The sequence below is a fragment of the Neovison vison genome, chromosome 1 (assembly GCF_020171115.1).
Source record: "Neovison vison isolate M4711 chromosome 1, ASM_NN_V1, whole genome shotgun sequence".
Classification (NCBI taxonomy): domain Eukaryota; kingdom Metazoa; phylum Chordata; class Mammalia; order Carnivora; family Mustelidae; genus Neogale; species Neogale vison.
Window position 1 is genome coordinate 287,740,418 of NC_058091.1, and position 21,287 is coordinate 287,761,704.

General features: G+C 42.2%; 1 protein-coding gene across 10 annotated transcripts in view; it reads left to right on the forward strand.

Moving 5' to 3' along the window:
• Window positions 1-7,879: 7,879 nt before the first annotated feature.
• Window positions 7,880-21,287, forward strand: part of CPLANE1 (ciliogenesis and planar polarity effector 1) — a 149,014-nt gene continuing 135,606 nt past the window's right edge. For 7 of the 10 annotated variants that reach the window (XR_006382179.1, XM_044232525.1, XM_044232540.1 and 4 more), the window contains exon 1: window positions 8,184-8,577. The gene's annotated coding sequence lies outside the window, so the exon portion shown is untranslated. Of the gene's footprint in view, window positions 7,985-8,183; window positions 8,591-13,411; window positions 13,445-21,287 lie in introns of those variants that run through there. The other 3 variants (XM_044232526.1, XM_044232528.1, XM_044232527.1) reach the window with 3 other exon arrangements.

A 21,287-nucleotide genomic window follows, 5' to 3' on the forward strand; every position in this document is an offset into this window, starting at 1 on the left:
AGCAAGTACTATGTCTTGATGCCCCAGAACACAGAAACTTTCTCACAAACATGATTACAGGGGCGCCTGGGTGGCTCAGTGGGTTAAAGCGTTTGCCTTCAGCTCAGGTCATGATCCCAGCATCCTGGGATCGAGCCCCGCATCAGACTCTGCTCAGCAGGGAACCTGCTTCCCGCTCTCTTTCTGCCTGCCTCTCTGCCTACTTGTGATCTCTTGTCTGTCAAATAAATTTAAAACAACAACAACAACAAAAAAAAACATGATTACAGGCATATCCCAGACTTACTGTGCTGTCCTGGTTGTTGCTGGTGGTGTTGATGTATTTGAAGCAGGTATCTCCACGAATGAGCAGGCCTAGAGCATGCCCTTCTGGCTTACACACTGGGTGTGAAACAACTAATTACTGCTGTTAACAAAATGGATTCCACTGAGCCAACCTATAGCCAGGAGAGATATGAGGAGATTGTTCAGAAAGTGAATCGTTAATCAGTTAACAGAAGTTACTCGTTAAGAAGCACCTACATTGGGACGCCTGGGTGGCGCAATTGGTTAATCGACTGCCTCCGGCTCAGGGCGTGATCCTGGAGTCCCGGGATCGAGTCCCACATCAGGCTCCCAGCTCCATGGGGAGTCTGCTTCTCCCTCTGACCTTCTCCTCGCTCATGCTCTCTCTCACTGTCTCTCTCTCTCTCAAATAAATAAAATAAAAAAATCTTAAAGAAGCACCTACATTAAGAAAATTGTCTTCAGGGGCGCCTGGGTGGCTCAGCGGGTTAAAGCCTCTGCCTTCGGCTCCGGTCATGATCCCAGGGTTCTGGGATGGAGCCCCGCATCGGGCTCTCTGCTCGGTGGGAGCCTGCTTCCTCCTCTCTCTCTCTCTCTCTGCCTACTTGTGATCTCTGTCAAATAAATAAAACCTTTAAAAAAAAAATGTCTTCAACCCCAACACAATAGCATTTGTGCCAATTTCTGGTTGGAACGGTGACAGCATGCTGGAGGCAAGTGCTAACACACCTTGGTTCAAAGGATGGAAAGTCACCCAAAAGATGGGAATGCCCTTGGAACCACCTTGCTTGAAGCTCTGGATTGCATTCTGTCACCAGCTCGTCCATCTGACAAGCCCTTGCATCTGCCTCTCCAGGACATCTACAGAATTTGTGGGCTGAGTGGAGACTGGTGTTCTTCAACCTGGCATGGTGGCCCCCTTTGCTCCAGCCTCCAGAGAGGCTGCCTGCCTCTCTGCTGCCTCTCTGCCTACTTGTGATCTCTGTCTGTCAAATAAATAAATAAAATCTTAAAAAAAAAAAAAAGGAAAAAATAGAAAACAAAAAAACTTTTAAAAAAAATTCCAAATCTCTTGGAGGGAAAGTGCAAATAGTGCAGTTTGGGTAAAGGATCCATTTTTCAACCAGTCACCTATGGCTAGTATCACATAGCACAGAAATGGCTGCTGCGTGCTTACTGGAGGCCTTTTAGCACAAGGGGAAACATTTTATTTTTTTTTTTAAAGATTTTATTTATTTGACAGAGAGAAATCACAAGTAGGCAGAGAGGCAGGCAGAGAGAGAGAGGAGAAAGCAGGTTCCCGGCTGAGCAGAGAGCCTAACGCGGGGCTCGATCCCAGGACTCTGGGATCATGACCTGAGCCGAAGGCAGAGGCTTTAACCCACTGAGCCACCCAGTCGCCCCAAGGGGAAACATTTTAAGTTGAGGTTTATTACAAGATGGAGTGTGAATTATTTTTTTTAAATAAGCTTTTGATTTGATTTTTTTAAAGATTTTATTTATTTATTTGAGAGACAGACAGTGAAAGAGAGCATGAGAGGGGAGAAGGTCAGAGGGAGAAGGAGACTCCCGGTGGAGCTGGGAGCCCGATGCAGGACTCCATCCCTGGACTCAGGGATCGTGACCAGAGCAGAAGGCAGTTACCCAACAAACTGAGCTACCCAGGTACCGGAGTGTGAATTATTTTTTTTAAAGATTTATTTATTTATATGACAGACAGAGATCACAAGTAGGCAGAGAGGCAGGTGGAGAGAGAGGAAGGGAAGTAGGCTCCCTGCTGAGCAGAGAGCCTGATGCGGGGCTCAATCCCAGGACCCTGAGACCATGACCTAAGCCGAAGGCAGAGGCTTAACCCACTGAGCCACCCAGGCGCCCCATGGAGTGTGAATTATTTAAGATAAGACTAGGCTGCCATATCAAAAAGCCCCTACAAAAAATCAGTGGCCTAAAGAAGAGAGACATTTATTTCTCTCTTATACTACTATTACAAGGTACTGATTCAGTTGGAGGAGTAGCTCTCATCCATACAATTATTCAGAGATTTAGCTTCCTTCAGGTTACTTGCTCTGACATTCTTCAGTGTCTCATTGCGTAATCAAACTGGGTCACGGTGGATTTCAGCCAAGGGAAGAGGAAAATGAGAAAGCATGTCCACGATAATAAGATCTGAGCCCAGAAGTTGTACACCGTATTTCTGCTTAGGTTGCATTAGAGAGAACTTACTTAATCACATGGGCATTGCAAGGAGGGCTGGGAAATGCAGATTGGCAATGTACCCAGTAATACTGAAAGAGTGTTTAGGTGCACAATTATTATTATTATTATTATGGACAATTAATTTGGTGCACAATTATTACAAGTAGTTACATTTTAAAAGTACTAATATGGGGGCGCCTGGGTGGCTCAGTGGGTTAAGCCGCTGCCTTCGGCTGGGGTCATGATCCCAGGGTCCTGGGATCGAGTCCCGCGTCGGGCTCTCCGCTAGGCGGAGAGCCTGCTTTCCTCTCTCTCTCTGCCTACTTCTCTGCTTACTTGTGATCTCTCTCTGTCAAATAAATAAATAAAATCTTTAAAAAAAAAAGTACTAATATGTATTTTCTGCCTTCAAAGTTATCATAGTTTTGGTAAGGAGATAGATGACTCAAACATTAAGGTACATATGAATTACTTGAGACTTATTAAATTGCAGATTTTGACTCAGTAGGTTTGGGTGGGTGGAGCCTAGAGATCTGCTTTCCTAACGAGGCTCCCAGTGATGCCACAGTTCAGGTCCTTGAACCATACTTTGAGTAGCAAGTAGTTGCAGATTCAGCAGAGAAAATGGCAGTTGAACTACATCTATGTGTTATGATGATTAGGAGTCCAAGTTCGGTGGGGTGCCTTGGTGGTGCAGAAGGTTAAGCATATGACTCTTGGTTTTGGCTCAGGTTGTGATTTTGGTGTGGTGATCTTGGAGTTGTGATCTTGGAGTTTTGAGGTCAATCCCCATGTTGCAGTCCAGTGTCACACCCTACCCCACGCTCAGTCCAGAGTCTGCTTAAGATGGTTTCTTCCTCTCCCTCTGCCCCTCGCCCTCTCAAATAAATAAGTAAATCTTTTGAAGAAAAAAAAAAAGGGGGAATCCAGATTTGGATGTTAGACGTCCTATGTTTCATTCTAAACTCTATGATGTACTGGCTGCTTTAAATTGCTTACCTTTAAGCAAGACTTTAAGATCTTTAGTAACAGAGAACCTAAACTGGGTTTAACAGTTAAAGAAGCCAAACAGTAAATGATTGGCTCATTAATGTAGGGATTCAGCAGGTTTGTTGCAAGTTTTGATCAAGTGAGGTTTTGTTTCTATTTTTCTCTAATTCACTTCACTCTACCCTTGTCTTCAAGTTGGCTTCTTTTGTGCTAAAGTGAGAAGATGGCAAATCTACCATTTCACAAAGAAAATGTTGTTTATATATTTTTTCCTGTAATTGAATATTCTTTATAAGGTTCCACCCCACTGTATGTCAGGGAAAGTCTTTATCTTGACAATTTATAGTACTTCCATTTCTTCTTTGGTAAGAATTTCAAATAAATGCTGTATCTTGTGGATTTTTTCTTCTCATTCTACTTAATCTACAGGGTAGATTATGATATTGGGAGGAGGGGTTACATGCCCTAAAGGCAATGGGGGAGAGAGTACCTGTGTTCAGACTTTGTTTTCTATTTTCTTACCCACTGCTTCAGGGTGTTTGATGTTTGCTCCTGATCTCTTGGGTTGGTATCTACTGTGGTACAGCTAGTAAATATTTTTCTCCCTTGATGGTGCTATACTTGTCCACCAAGTCTCAGTCTTTGTCTTTCCATTTTGTGTCTCTTTGGTGGGTCCCTTGCTCTCAACTTCCCCAGAGTATGTGAGTTATATGCCTTGAACTTGATGTAAGAGCTGAGAGCAGCTCAGTTCCTTTCCCTATCATATTATCATGTTTTATTCTGGTGGGATCACCTTCATATTGGGAGTGGGCATTCTAAAGGACAATTTTTTTTTTTCCAATGACAGAGGAAAACGACTTGGCTTTCAACTTTCTTCTTAATCTCGTCCTCATGAGATTTTATCTTGAAATACGTGCATCTCTGATTCCTTGTTTCCACTAAGCCAGAGGGGCTGCTGCCTCTTCTTGCCCCCACAGTTCTCCTCTTCCACATACCCAAGGTCTTCTCTGGACTGCCCCTGCATTGTGGCTTATGGAAAAATGCCATATTCAGACTTTAATGTTTTGAATTTGATATTTAACAAGAAATTTGGGGAACCCTTTTCCCTGAAAATAAAGCTGAACTGTTTAGACAGCTGTCTTGTGAAAGAAATAATTTTACTTGGAAACTTGAAACTGAAAATGAAAACTTTTTTTAGGTGATATCTATCTTCTTTTTTTTCTCATTAAACTTTTGTTTTAATGGGTCTCAAAGTTCTGTGACAGATTTTTGATCAAGTTGTTTCCAGTAAAAAGTACTGATTTTAAAAAATAATAACTTAAAACTCACACACACACACACACAACAAATGGTCCACAAAACATTCTCCTTTCCTTCTGAAGGTTTTACAATGCCTTGTTATCACTAACCAGTCTTTTATTATTAAACTTAAAGAGCCAATTGACAAAAACAGTTCTTTTTTTTTTGAAGGATTTTTAAAAAGATTTTATTTATTTATTTGACAGAGATCACAAGTAGGCGGGGCATGGAGGGTGCAGGCTCCCTGTTGAGCAGAGAGCCAGATGTGGGGCTTGATCCCAGGACTCTGGGATCATGACCTGAGCCGAAGGCAGAGGCTTTAACCCACTGAGCCACCCAGGTGCCTGAGATTTGAAATTTTGAATTGAGAATAATTGGAATTGAGTCATGTTGGTGGCAAGGTTTTAAAGCTGTGTTGTACAATATAGGAGCCACTAGCCACATGTGTTTATTTGAATTTAATTAAAATGGAACAAAACATAATAAAATAAATCAGTGTCTCAGCTGCACTAGTTACATTTCAGGTGCTCAATACCATTGTGGCTAATGGCTACCATTTTGGGCAGAGCAGATAGAATATTTTCACCATTACAGAAATTTCTACTTGACAGCACTGTTCTACAGAGAACACCCATGATCTGTCGTGGTTACAGTTCTTCCCAAGAACTGGTTGTTAAAACCACTCCCTTAGATTCTGTGGGATACACCAGAATTTCTACAATAAATTCCCTCTCTTGCTCAAGCTAGTCAGATTTGATTTTATTATCTACTACCAAAAGGACTTTAGTTACTTTATGGCTACTGTAACCCTTACTACAAAATATCAAAACTGCTGCTGTGGGAATTCTGAGGCTTATTTTTATTTGACCTTTCTTGGATTTTCCCATGGTTGGCTACTCCTTCCTAGATTCATCTTCCTTAGGTTTTCTTTTGGTTCTCTTCCACCCCTTGGACATTCTTATAAGAACTAGTATTCTTTTTTTATTATTATTATTTTTTATTTATTTAACAGATAGAGATCACAAGTAGGCAGAGAGGCAGGCAGAGAGAGAGGGGGAAGCAGGCTCCCTGCTCAGCAGAGAGCCCAATGCAGGGCTCCATCCTAAGACTCTGGGACCATGACCTGAGCCGAAGGCAGAGGCTCAACCCACTGAGCCACCCAGGCGTCCCAAGAACTAGTATTCTTGAGCCCATGGGTGGCTTACTTGATTAAGCCTCTGACTCTTGCTTTTGGCTCAGGTCATGATCTGGGGGTGGTGAGAAGGGCTCCATTCTCTGTGCAGGAGTCTCCCTGGGATTCTCTCCCTCTCCCCATCTCTCCCCCTGACACCTGCATGTGGATGTGCTCTTTCTCTAAAATAAATAAATCTTTGTATGCATTTTTGATATTCTAGTGAGAAAAAAAGGTATAGTGACATCAGTTTAAATGAGGATAAGAGTGGGGTGCCTGGGTGGCCCAGAGGGAGAAAATCTCAAGCAAGCTCCATGCTCACAGCGAACCTGATCTGGGACTCATCTCACCACTGAGATCATGACTTGATGACTTGATTTGGCTCAAGAGTCCACACTCAAGGGACTGAGCACTACTAGACCTGCAGAACTTCTTAAAAGTTTTCTGTGTGTGTGTGTTTTTTAAAAGATCTTATGTATTTATTTGACAGCGATCATAAATAGGCAGAGGCAGGCAGAGAGGGGGAAGCAGGCTTCCCACTGAGCAGAAAACCCTATTTGGGGCTCGACCTTAGGACTCTGAGATCATGACCAGACCCAAAGGCAGAGGTCTTAACCCGCTGAGCCACTCAGGCACCCAGAACTGCAGAATTTCTAAACGCAATACCTGAGTTCTATCCTGGATCACTCAAATCAGAATCTTCAGTAGTGAACCCCAAGTGCCAGTATTTTTTTAAAAGTTCTCCAAATAATTCTCATAGGCAGCCAGAATCGAGAAACACTAAATCAAAAACTTTAAAATAGGGGCGCCTGGGTGGCTCAGTGGGTTAAGCCACTGCCTTCGGCTCAGGTCATGATCTCAGAGTCCTGGGATCGAGCCCCGCATCGGGCTCTCTGCTCAGCGGGGAGCCTGCTTCCTCCCCTCTCTCTGCCTGTTTCTCTGCCTGCTTGTAATCTCTGTCTGTCACATAAATAAATAAAATCTTAAAAAAAAAAAAACTTTAAAATATATACTGACTCATTGTCTCTGATGTTAAAGAATAAAACTAGATTGTACACAAATGTTTATGAGAATTTCTGTAATGGTATTACAGTGTAAATGGAAAATGACGCAAATGCTCAAAAAAGAAACATTGCAGAATACAAAATAAAAGCCTCCGAACCAGGCCGATGTGAAGAGGAGGGCGAGGAGGGAGCCGCAGCATGCCTCCGAAAAAAATGCTTTTCCAGGCTAGACAGAGCTCGAGATCTGCTCGTCGGTGAACCCTGTCCCCGGTCAGTCAGCGGGACCAGGACTGGGGCAAAGGAAGCCGGCTCCGGTCGCGATCGCAGGGTCCTGGGATCGAGTCCCGCATGGGGTCCTCTGCTCAGCGGGGAGCCTGCACCACCCCCCTTCCGCGCCTGCCTCTCTGCCTACTCGTGATCTCTGTCAAATAAATGAACAAAATCTTAAAAAAAAAAAAAAGTCACTAGGACGGCGAGTACAGACACTGTCCTCCTTAGTGCTGTAGATTGCGCACCCGGCCTGTGAAGAGCCGTGTGCGACCTTTTATTTACGGGTCCAGAGAGGTCCCCCAGCGGAGGGGATGTGCCGGGAGTTCCACGTCAGTCGGTTATTAAGCAGTTCCCAGGCAAGCGCCGCGCAGCGCCGGGGCGTACAGGCGGCGAGCGCCCGAAGCGCGCCCAACAGATGAACTCCCGGCGGAAGCTGAGGAGACCGCGGCTGTCCCGCTGCGGGAGGCGGAAGCCTCGAGCCGGGAGCTCCCCGTGGCTCGAAAAAGAGGGGCGGGAACTCGGAGCGCCCGGGTGCAGAGGCGGAGGGAGGGAGGAGCATCACGAGCTTCCCGCCCGCGCTCGGAGCAGGCGCCCTGGCGGTGCCCGCGTCTCCTCCCCCGCCTTCCCCGGTCGCCAGGGCACAGGGCTCGCGTCTGGGCGGCCGGCTGGGCCTCTGGCGGTCGCCGTCCCGCTTCCCCGCTACGCTGCCCGTTTCGTCCGCCGCCTCGCCGCGCCTTCCTCGCCTCGGACGGGCGGCGCCCCGGCGGAGGTAACTGGCCGCGGATGCCTGCCGCTCACGACCCCGGCCCCCTCCCGGCACGGCTCGGCCGCCCCTTCCACCCTCGCGTCTTGCCCGTCCGCGACTTTCCTTACTCCTTACTCCCCGCCTCCCGCCGCACCCCGTCCCCACGTCCTTCCCTCGCGCTCGGCCCTGCCCAGCCTCCCCGCGTCGTCCTCCCGCCGCAGCATCCTCGGGCTGACCCAGGCGCGGGAGCTCCCGGGGCCGCGTCGCCCTCCGGCCGGCGTGGGACGAACCCCGGGGAGCACCACCCTCGGCCGGCCCTGGTCCTCCAGCCCCGGGCGGACCCGGGGGGCGCCGCGGCGAGCACCACGCCCGGGAGAGGGCCGCCTTCCCTACCAAGCATACGCCGCGGGGTGGGGTGGAAAACCCCGGAGGGTGATCCCTGGGGGTGATCCAGTGACTTTGGCGAGGTGGTCGTGGGGGACACTTCTTTGACGTTCTTCAGTATCAGTTGAGCACTGAGGAATAGATGCGGTGTCTGAGGCTCGTCTCTGGTGGGAAAAAAGCAGAAGTTGAATTATTCTCTGGGAATTGCGTTCGCCAGTGAGTTTTGATTAAAGGTACTTTGTTGGGGTAAGACAACATATTTTTCCTCCTAATCTACTTTGTGAGTTACTGAGTTTTTTATTTGTTCTTTCCATTAACTAATTTTGTTTCATGATGTTTATTATTATCTGTAGCATTAGGGTTTAACATTTTTTAAAAAATATTTTTATTTATTTGACACAGAGAAATCACAAGTAGGCAGAGAGGCAGGCAGACACAGAGGAGGAAGCAGGCTCCCCGCTGAGCAGAGAGCCCGATGCGGGACTCGATTTCAGGACCCTGAGATCATGACCTGAGCCGAAGGTAGAGGCTTTAACCCACTGAGCCACCCGGGTGCCCTGTAGCATTCGGTTTTGACTGTCAGTTCACTCTGAGGCAGAAATAATCTTTGCCATGAAACAGGAGGTGAGAACATCCACTAGACTTCAGAAGCCGAAAGACCATCCATCATCATCAAATCCTGTAGGACCGTCTTTACACCTTGAGCCATCTTTTTATCCTTTACATTTTAGTTGAAAGGCTATATGTCGGGGCGCCTGGGTGGCTCAGTGGTTAAGCCGCTGCCTTCGGCTCAGGTCATGATCTCAGGGTCCTGGGATCGAGCCCCGCATCGGGCTCTCTGCTCAGCAGGGAGCCTGCTTCCTCCTCTCTCTCTCTGCCTGCCTCTCTGCCTGCTTGTGATCTCTCTCTGGCAAATAAATAAATAAAATCTTTAAAAAAAAAAAAAAAAGAAAAGAAAGGCTATATGTCCATACTATTGATATATTTATTATTATTTTTTAAAGATTTTATTTACTTGTTAGAGCTAGCAAGACTGGGGTTAGGTGTAGAGGGCAGAGGGAGAGAGACTCTGCTTCTCTCCCCGCTGAGCAGGGAGCCAACCCAAGGACCCTGGGATCATGACCTCAGCGGAAGGCTGAATGTATTGAGTCAGAGCCACCCAGGTGCCTCCTTCTGAAGTATTTTAAAGCAAATTCCTGGCATAAATACTTAAGTATATACTGTATATCTCATACCTAGGAGAGGTAAGCACCCTTAAAAAAAAAACCCCAAATCTATAATAACTTTATAGTTATTATATATTATATTATTATATATTATATATTATTATAGTTAAACCAAAAATAACTTTAATTCCTTAATGTTATTTGATACTCTGTTATATTAATTTTCCTCTTTTTTGAATTTGAAATTGAGGTTTATGGAAAAATTGCAAAAATAATACTAAAGAACACCTATACTCTTACCCAGTTTGCCCACTTGTTTATTTATTTATTTTTAAGATATTATTTTATTTTTTATTTATTTGAGAGAGAGCAAGAGAGTGAGAGAGAGCATGAGAGGGGAGAAGGTCAGAGGGAGAAGCAGACTCCCCTTGGAGCTGGGAGCCCGATGCAGGACTCCATCCCAGGGACTCCAGTATGATGACCTGAGCTGAAGGCAGTCGCTTAATCAACTGAGCCACCCAGGCGCCCTCCACTTGTTTATATTTTACGCATGCTTTTTCCTTCTGTTTATACATGTGTGCACATCTTGTTTGTTCTGAACTGTTTGAGAGTGGATTGCATGCATCATCTCTTTCTGCCTTACTACTCAAGTAGGACGATATGTATTTCCTAAGAGCAATGATGCTTTTTTTTAAAAAAAGATTTTATTCATTCATTCATTCAGATACTCTTTTATGTAAACAAGTACATTTATCAAATTCCCCAAGTTTAACACTGACATGTTACTTTTATCTGTGCTATTGTCTGTATTTCCAGTTATGTCAAGTGTCACAATAATATCCTTTACAGCTAATTTTCTTTTCTAGTACAAGATACAGTTCAGGACATTTCATTTCATTTGATTGTCTTATATCGTTAAACTTCTTTAACTTCGAATAGTTCTTGAGCCTTTCTTTCTCATGATACTGATATTTTTAAGGGCTAATAGCCCATTTATATCAAAGTCTTCAATATGAATTAGTTTCCTCATGAATAGAGTTAGGTTTGAAATTTTTGGTTGGAATACAATATAAATAATATTGTGTCTTTTTTTTTTTTTAAAGATTTTATTTATTTATTTGACAGAGAGAAATCACGAGTAGATGGAGAGGCAGGCAGAGAGAGAGAGGGAAGCAGGCTTCCCGCTGAGCAGAGAACCCGATGCGGGATTCTATCCCAGGATCCTGAGATCATGACCTGAGCCGAAGGCAGCGGCTTAACCCACCGAGCCACCCAGGCGCCCCATATTGTGTCTTTTTCAAATTATCATAATCAGAGGAGCATAATGTCTCCTTCTTAGAGGTTAGATGTTAATTTGTTTTCTCCACTATCATTTTTTTGTCCTTTCCACTATTTTTTTCCCCTTTTTTGTAAACTAAAGTACAGTTGACCTTTAAAGCACCTGGGGGTTAGGAGTTTCAACCCCCATCCCCATGCAGTTGAAAATCTGCTGACCACAGAAAAGCTAAACTACTAATAGCCCACAGTTGGCCATGCCTTACCGATAACAAATATTTAACACATATTTTGTATGTTGTATGTATTATATGCTGGATTATAGTATAGTAAGCTAAAGAAAAGAAAATGGCATTAATAAAATCCTAAGAGAAAATACATTTACAATACTATACCATATTTATTAAAAAACAAAATCTGTGTATAAGTGGATCCTCATAGTTCAAACCTGTGTTGTTCAAGCGTCAGCTGCAATTGTGGGCCAGTACCTCCAGATTATGTAAATATCCTGTGCTTTATCAGAATGCTCCCTCTCCCTCTGCCTGGTTTAGCATCTGTTGATGGTTCATCCGTAAGCATTTTTAACTATGACAATTGCAATATGGTGATTTTCCACATCTATCCTCAGATCAGTGAGGCCTTGTTTATTCTTTATTTAATTGATTGTAACCTATTGCTTATCTTTATTTTGATGCTAAGATTGTCTCAAATATGACCTGTGGGATTTGGCCCATCAGTCTTGGTCGGTCCTTCCTTCCTTCTAGAAAGAAAGTTTCTAGATTATTTATTTATTTGAGAGAGAGAAAGAGAGTGCGTGTGCATGTGTGTGCTCACAAGGTCGGGGGCGGGGGAGAGTGGAGAGGTAAAGAATCCCAAGCAGTCTCTCCTCAGCATGGAGCCCTGGGTGTGGCTCAATCCCATAATCCTGAGACTCTTGACTTGAACTGAAACCAAGAGTTGGGTGGTTAACCAACTAAGCCTCCCAGGCACTCCTTGGTCCCGTTTGTTTTTGACATGCCCCCATTATATGTTTGCTTCCTTACTTTGGAATAAGATGTTCCAGGTCCATTTGTTTCCTTCACGATCTCTGCCCTGAAATCAGCTGTTTTTCAAGGTTTCTCTGACTGAGGAATGGTAGTTAGAAACCCAAGTCTGGGGGTGCCTGGGTGGCTCAGTCAGTTAAGTATCTGACTTCCGCTCAGGTCATGATCTTGGGGTGCTGGGATCAAGTCCCATGTCATTGGGTCGGGCTTTTGTGCTCAGCAGGGAATCTGTTTTTCCTTCTCCCTCTGCCCCTCACCTCACTTGTGTTTTTTCTCTCTCTCTCTCAAATGAGTAAGTAGGATCTTAAACAAAACAAAACAAAACAAAAAACAAGAATGAAAAGAACCCAGAATCTGGGTGCTAGGTTTGCTCATTGCTACTAGAGTGTCATTTGCTTCTATAGGCCCCTTTAGAAGACAGAACTTGAAATCATGAGTATTTATACTGACACATCTAGTTCCTATCCAGCCCTTTAGGGCTCTTCATTATGTTTCCCCATTCTTTGGTTTCCATTTCTTCTACAATAAAAATGCTGGCATATATATATATATATATATATATATATATATATATATATATATACATACATATATATATACACACACACACACACACACATTCATTTGCTCACTCCTACAATATACAAAAAATAGTTTCGTAATTTCTATACTCTTACCCCTGGTAAAAACAAGCCTACTAAGAAGTTTGAGATTTGTTTGTAGTTCTTTTTGTCTTCAGTTTGAGAGTATATCATCAAAATACTATATTTAAAAGTTACGTGAATTAATCCTTTTTCTTTTCATTGTGGTTATTTTACTCATTTAAAATATAGTCAGATTTGCATCTCTTTGTATTAAGTTTTATGTCCCCATCAATTCTTGTTTATTAATATAATTCCAAAAGTCAAAACTGTACAAAAAGGTGTATTAAGTATCCTCTCCCCAGCCTTTTCACTTTGCCACCCCCAACCCATGGTAGAAAACCTATTTTGTTAATTTTTGTTCTATTTTTAACTTTTTTTTTAACTTTTTACAAAGTTAAATGATGTTTATGTTATTTTCTTCTGCTTATGTACAAAGTTGCATACTAGGTATACTCTCTCTCTTTTTTTAAAAAGATTCTATTTATTTATTTGACAGAGAGAATGGGGGAGTGAGAATACAAACAGAGGGAGTGGGAAAGGGAGAAGTGTGCTCTCTGCCAAGCTGGGAGCCTGATATGGGGCTGGATCCCAGGACCCTGGGATCATGACCTGAGCCAAAGGCAGACACTTAAGGACTGAGCCACCCAGGCACCCCTAGGTATACTCTTTTTTAAAAGTAGACTTCACACCCAAATAAGGCTCAAACCCCAGTTCTAGAGTGGCTTGTTGTACTAACTGTGCCGGGTAGACACCCCACATATGCAATTTTGCACTTTACTTTTCTCTTTTTATTAAAGAGTAAGTGAAGCTTGTTTTATTTATTAAAAGATTTTATTTATTTGTCAGAGAACAAGTAGGGGATGTGGCAGAGAGAGGGAGAAGCAGGCTACCTGCTGCAGAAGGAGCCAGATGTGGGATTCAATCCCAGGACCTTGGGATTCTGATCTGAGCCAAAGGCAGATGCCTTAACAGGTGAGCCACCCAGGCATCCCTGCATCTTACTTTTTTCAATTAACAATATATTTCAGAAATCACAGTTCACAGTATCAGATATGTCGTTTGCAAATATCTTCTCCCATTCTGTCAGTTGTCTTTTGGTTAACTGTTTCCTTTGCTGTGCAAAAGCTTTTGATCATGATAAAATCCCAATAGTTCATTTTTGCCCTTGCTTCCCTTGCCTTTGGCGATGTTCCTAGGAAGATGTTGCTGCGGCTGAGGTCGAAGAGGTTGCTGCCTGTGTTCTCCTCAACTGTTTTGATGGATTCCTTTCTCACATTGAGGTTTTTCATCCATTTTGAGTCTATTTTCAGTGTGGTGTAAGGTAATGGTCCAATTTCATTTTTCTGCACGTGGCTGTCCAATTTTCCCAATACCATTTATTGAAGAGGCTGTCTTTTTCCCATTGGACATTCTTTCCTGCTTTGTCAAAGATTAGTTGACCATAGAGTTGAGGGTCTATTTCTGGGCTTTCTATTCTGTTCCATTGATCTATGTGTCTGTTTCTGTGCCAGTACCATGCTGTCTTGATGATGACAGCTTTGTAATAGAGCTTGAAGTCCGGAATTGTGATGCCACCAACTTTGGCTTTCTTTTTCAATATTCCTTTGGCTATTCAAGGTCTTTTCTGGTTCCATATAAATTTTAGGATTATTTGTTCCATTTCTTTCTTTTTTTTTTTTTTTAAAGATTTTATTTATTTATTTGACAGAGCGAGATCACAAGTAGGCAGAGAGGCAGGCAGAGAGAGAGGGAGGAGGAAGAAGGCTCCCTGCTGAGCAGAGAGCCCAATGCGGGACTCGATCCCAGTACCCTGAGATCATGATCTGAGCCGAAGGCAGTGGCTTAACCCACTGAGCCACCCAGGCGCCCTGTTCCATTTCTTTGGAAAAGATGGATGGTACTTTGATAGGAATTGCATTAAATGTGTAGATTGCTTTAGGTAGCGTAGACATTTTCACAATATTTATTCTTCCCATCCAGGAGCATGGAACATTTTTCCATTTCTTTGTGTCTTCCTCAATTTCTTTCATGAATACTTTATAGTTTTCTGAGTATAGATTCTGTGCCTCTTTGGTTAGGTTTATTCCTAGGTTATCTTATGGTTTTGGGTGCAATTGTAAATGGGATTGACTCCTTAATTTCTTTTTCTTCTGTCTTGTTGTTGGTGTAGAGAAATGTAACTGATTTCTGTGCATTGATCTTATATCCTGACACTCTACTGAATTCCTGTACAAGTTCTAGCAGTTTTGGAGTGGAGTCTTTTGGGTTTTCCACATATAGTATCATATCATCTGCAAAGAGTGATAGTTTGACTTCTTTGCTGATTTGGATGCCTTTAATTTCCTTTTGTTGTCTGATTGCTGAGTCTAGGACTTCTAGTACCATGTTGAATAGCAGTGGTGATAATGGATATCCCTGCCGTGTTCCTGACCTTAGCGGAAAAGCTTTCAGTTTTTCTCCATTGAGAATGCTATTTGTGGTGGGTTTTTTATAGATGGCTTTGATAATATTGAGGTATGTGCCCTCTAACCCTACACTTTGAAGAGTTTTGATTAGGAAGCATACTGTACTTTGTCAAGTGCTTTTTCAGAATCTATTGAGAGTAACATATGGTTCTTGTTCTTTCTTTTATTAATGTGTTGTATCACATTGATTGACTTGTGGATGTTGAACCAACCTTGCAGCCCTGGAATAAATCCCACTTGGTCGTGGTGAATAATCCTTTTAATGTACTATTGAATCCTATTGGCTAGTATTTTGGTGAGAATTTTCACATCTGTGTTCATCAAGGATACTGGTCTATAGCTCTCTTTTTTGATGGGATCCTTGTCTGGTTTTGGGATCAAGGTGATGCTGGCCTCATAAAATGAGTTTGGAAGTTTTCCTTCCGTTTCTATTTTTTGGAAATTTCAGGAGAATAGGAATTAGTTCTTCTTTAAATGTTTGGTAGAATTCCCCCGGGAAGCCGTCTGGCCATGGGCTTTTGTTTGTTTGGAGATTTTTAATGACTGTTTCAATCTCCTTACTGGTTATGAGTCTGTTCAGGCTTTCTATTTCTTCTTGGTTCAGTTGTGGTAGTTTATATGTTTCTAGGAATGCATCCATTTCTTCCAGATTGTCAGATTTGTTGGCGTAGAGTTGCTCATAGTATGTTCTTATAATAGTTTGTATTTCTTTGGTGTTAGTTGTGATCTCTCCTCTTTCATTCATGATTTTATTTATTTGTTTCCTTTCTCTTTTCTTTTTGATAAGTCTGGCCAGGGGTTTATCAATTTTATTAATTCTTTCAAAGAACCATCTCCTAGTTTCGTTGACTTGTTCTATTGTTTTCTTGGTTTCTATTTCATTGATTTCTGCTCTGATCTTTATGATTTCTCTTCTCCTGCTGGGTTTAGGGTTTCTTTCTTGTTCTTTCTCCAGCTCCTTTAGGTGTAGGGTTAGGTTGCGTACCTGAGACCTTTCTTGTTTCTTGAGAAAGGCTTGTACCGCTATATATTTTCCTCTCAGGACTGCCTTTGTTGTGTCCCACAGATTTTGAACCGTTGTGTTTTCATTATCATTTGTTTCCATGATTTTTTCAATTCTTCTTTAATTTCCTGGTTGACCCATTCATTCATTAGAAGGATGCTATTTAGTCTCCATGTATTTGAGTTCTTCCCAAACTTCCTCTTTTGGTTGAGTTCCAGCTTCAGAGCATTGTAATCTGAAAATATGCAGGGAATGATCCCAATCTTTTGATACCGGTTGAGTCCTGATTTAGGACCGAGGATGTGATCTATTCTGGAGAATGTTCCATGTGCACTAGAGAAAAATGTGTATTCTGTTGTTTTGGGATGAAATGTTCTGAATATATCTGTGATGTTCATCTGGTCCAGTGTGTCATTTAAGGCCTTTATTTCCTTGTTGATCTTTTGCTTGGATGATCTGTCCATTTCAGTGAGGGGAGTGTTAAAGTCCCCTACTATTATTGTATTATTATTGATGTGTTTCTTTGATTTTGTTATTAATTGGTTTATATAGTTGGCTGCTCCCACGTTGGGGGCATAGACATTTAAAATTGTTAGATCTTCTTGTTGGAAAGACCCTTTGAGTATGATATAGTGTCCTTCCTCATCTCTTATTATAGCCTTTGGCTTAAAATCTAATTGATTTGATATAAGGATTGCCACTCCTGCTTTCTTCTGATGTCCATTAGCATGGTAAATTCTTTTCCACCCCCTCACTTTAAATCTGGAGGTGTCTTCAGGCTTAAAATGAGTTTCTTGTAGGCAACATATAGATGTTTTTTTTTTTTTTTTTAAAGATTTTATTTATTTATTTGAGAGAGAGAGACAGTGAGAGAGAGCACGAGCGAGGAGAAGGTCAGAGAGCGAAGCAGACTCCCCATGGAGCTGGGAGCCTGATGCGGGACTCGATCCCGGGACTCCAGGATCACGCCCTGAGCCGAAGGCAGTCGTCCAACCAATTGCGCCACCCAGGCGTCCCGGGTTTTGTTTTTTAATCCATTCTGATACTCTGTGTCTTTTGATCAGGGCATTTAGCCCGTTCACATTCAGGGTAACTACTGAGAGATATGAATTTAGTGCCATTGTATTGCCAGTAAGGTGACTGTTACTGTATATTGTATCTGTTCCTTTCTGATCTACCACTTGTAGGCTCTCTTTTTGCTTAGAGGACCCCTTTCAATATTTCCTGTAGAGCTGGTTTGGTGTTTGCAAATTCTTTCAGTTTTTGTTTGTCCTGGAAGCTTTTAATCTCTCCTTCTATTTTCTTTTTTTTTTTTTTCAATTTATTTATTATCAGAAAAACATTATTCATTATTTTTTCACCACACCCTGTGCTCCATGCAAGCTGTGCCCTCTATAATACCCACCACCTGGTACCCCAACCTCCCACCCACCCGCCACTTCAAACCCCTCAGATTGTTTTTCAGAGTCCATAGTCTCTCATGGTTCACCTTCCCTTCCAATTTACCCAAATTCCCTACTCCTCTCTAACGCCCCTTGTCCTCCATGCTATTTGTTATGCTCCACAAATAAGTGAAACCATATGATAATTGACTCTCTCTGCTTGACTTATTTCACTCAGCATAATCTCTTCCAGTCCCGTCCATGTTGCTACAAAAGTTGGGTATTCATCCTTTCTGATGGAGGCATAATACTCCATAGTGTATATGGACCACATCTTCCTTATCCATTCATCCGTTGAAGGGCATCTTGGTTCTTTCCATAGTTTGGCGACTGTGGCCATTGCTGCTATAAACATTGGGGTACAGATGGCCCTTCTTTTCACGACATCTTTATCTTTGGGGTAAATACCCAGGAGTGCAATTGCAGGGTCATAGGGAAGCTCTATTTTTAATTTCTTGAGGAATCTCCATACTGTTCTCCAAAGAGACTGCACCAACTTGCATTCCCACCAACAGTGTAAGAGGGTTCCCCTTTCTCCACATCCTCTCCAACACATGTTGTTTCCTGTTTTGTTAATTTTGGCCATTCTAACTGGTGTAAGGTGATATCTCAATGTGGTTTTAATTTGAATCTCCCTGAGGGCTAATGATGATGAGCATTTTTTCATGTGTCTGATAGCCATTTGTATGTCTTGATTGGAGAAGTGTCTATTCATATCTTCTGCCCATTTTTTGATGTGTTTGCCTATTTCGTGTGGGTTGAGTTTGAGGAGTTCATTATAGATCCTGGATATCAACCTTTTGTCTGTACTGTCATTTGCAAATATCTTCTCCCATTCCGTGGGTTGCCTCTTTGTTTTTTTGACTGTTTCCTTTGCTGTGCAGAAGCTTTTGATTTTGATGAAGTCCCAGAAGTTTATTTTCGCTTTTGTTTCCTTTGCCTTTGGAGACGTATCTTGAAAGAAATTGCTCTCAATTGATGCAGAAAAAGCATTTGACAAAATCCAGCATCCGATCCTGATTAAAAAGCTTCAAAGTATAGGGATAGAGGGAACATTCCTGAACCTCATCAAATCTATCTATGAAAGACCCACAGCAAATATCATCCTCAATGGGAAAAAGCTTGCAGCCTTCCCATTGAGATCAGGAACAAGACAAGGATGCCCACTTTCACCACTCTTGTTCAACATAGTATTAGAAGTCCTAGCAACAGCAACCAGACAACAGAGAGAAATAAAAGGTATCCAAATTGGTAATGAAGAAGTCAAACTCTCTCTCTTTGCAGATGACATGATTCTTTATATGGAAAACCCAAAAGACTCCACCCCCAAACCTCTAGAACTCATAGAGCAATTCAGCAACGTGGCAGGATACAAAGTTAATGTGCAGAAATCAGTGGCTTTCTTATACACTAACAATGAAAATACAGAAAGGGAAATTAGAGAATCGATTCCATTTACTATAGCACCAAGAACCATAAGATACCTGGGAATAAACCTAACTAAAGAGGTAAAGGATCTGTACTTGAGGAACTACAGAACACTCATGAAAGAAATTGAAGAAGACACAAATAGATGGAAGACCATTCCATGCTCTTGGATCGGAAGAATAAACATTGTTAAGATGTCTATACTGCCTAGAGCAATCTATACTTTTAATGCCATTCCGATCAAAATTCCACCGGCATTCTTCAAAGAGCTGGAGCAAATAATCCTAAAATTTCTATGGAATCAGAAGAGACCCCGAATCGCTAAGGAAATGTTGAAAAACAAAAATAAAGCTGGCGGCATCACCTTACCTGATTTCAAGCTTTATTACAAAGCTGTGATCACCAAGACAGCATGGTACTGGCATAAAAACAGACACATAGACCAGTGGAACAGAGTAGAGAGCCCAGATATGGACCCTCAACTCTATGGTCAATTAATCTTTGACAGAACGGAAAAAAATATACAGTGGAAAAAAGACAGTCTCTTCAATAAATGGTGCTGGGAAAACTGGACAGCTATATGTAGAAGAATGAAACTCGACCATTCTCTTACACCGTACACAAAGATAAACTCAAAATGGATAAAAGACCTCAACGTGAGACAGGAATCCATCAGAATCCTAGAGGAGAACATAGGCAGTAATCTCTTTGATATCAGCCACAGCAACTTCTTTCAAGATACGTCTCCTTCTATTTTCAATGCTAACCTAGCTGGATATAGTATTCTTGGCTGCATGTTTTTGTTGTTTAGTGCTCTGAATATATCATGCCAGCTCTTTCTGGTCTGCTAGGTCTCTGTGGATAGGTCTGCTGCCAATCTAATATTTTTACCATTGTATGTTACAGACTTCTTTTCCCGGGCCGCTTTCAGGATTTTCTCTTTGTCATTAAGACTTGTAAATATTACTATTAGGTGACAGGGTGTGGACCTATTCTTATTGATTCTGAGGGGCGTTCTCTGAACCTCCTGAATTTTGATGCTTTTTCCCTTTGCCATATTGGGGAAATTCTCTCCAATAATTCTCTCCAGTATACCTTCTGGTCCCTTCTCTCTTTCTTCTTGTTCTGGAATCCCAATTATTCTAATGTTGTTTCATCTTATGGTATCACTTATCTCTTGAATTCTCCTCTCATGGTCCAGTAGCTGTTTGTCCCTCTTTTGCTCAGCTTCTTTATTCTCTGTCATTTGGTCTTCTATATCGCTAATTCTTTCTTCTGCCTCATTTATCCTAGCAGTGAGAGCCTCCATTTTTTTTTTAAAATTTTTTTAAACGTTTTTTTAATAGATTATTTATTTGATAGAGAAAGATCACAAGTAGGCAGAGAGGCAGGCAGAGAGAGAGAAGGGGGAAGCAGTCTCCCTGCTGAGCAGAGAGCCCGACATGGGGCTCGATCCCAGGACCCCGAGATCATGACCCGAGCTAAAGGCAGAGGCTTAAACCACTGAGCCACCTAGGTGCCTCGAGAGCCTCCATTTTTGATTGCACCTCATTAATAGCTTTTTTGATTTCAACTTGGTTAGACTTTATTTCTTTTATTTCTCCAGAAAGGGCTTTTATATCTCCTGGGAGGGTTTCTCTAATATCTTCCATGCCTTTTTTGAGCCTGGCTAGAACCTTGAGAATTGTCATTCTGAACTCTAGATCTGACATATTACCAATGTTTGTATTGATTAGGTACCTAGCCTTCGGTACTGCCTCCTGTTCTTTTTTTTGTGGTGAGTTTTTCCGCCTTGTCATTTTGTCCAGATAAGAGTATATGAAGGAGCAAGTAAAATACTAAAAGGGTGGCAACAACCCCAGGAAAATATGCTTTAACCAAATCAGAAGAGATCCCAAATCGTGAGGGGGGAGAAAGGGGATAAAAAGAGGTTCAGAAAGAAAGAAAGAAAAAGAAAAAAAAAAAAAAGAATTAAAAAAAGAAAACGAATAAAGAAAAGTATAAAAAAGATAAATATATATATTAACTAATATATATATTAGTTAAAAGACGTTAAAAAAGAAAAGGGTAAAAGTTAAAAAAAATTTAGCAGAAGAATAGAAAAAAAATGAAAAAGAAAAAAAAATTAAATTAACTGCAAGACTAAAGAATCATAGGGAGAAAGCCATGAGTTCCGTGCTTTGCTTTCTCCTCCTCTGGAATTCTGCTCTCCTTGGAATTGAAACTGCACTCCTTGGTAGGTGAACTTGGTTTTGGCTGGATTTCTTGTTGATCTTCTGGGCAAGGGGCCTGTTGTAGTGATTCTCAACTGTCTTTGCCCCAGGCGGTTTGCACCGCCCTTACCAGGGGCCGGGCTGAGAAGGGCCGGGCTGAGTAATCCTCTCGGCTTTGCTTTCAGAGCTTTTGTTCCCTGAGCGCTTTCCGTAGAGTTCTGGAGGACAGGAATACAAATGGCGGCCTCCTGGTCTTTGGCCTGG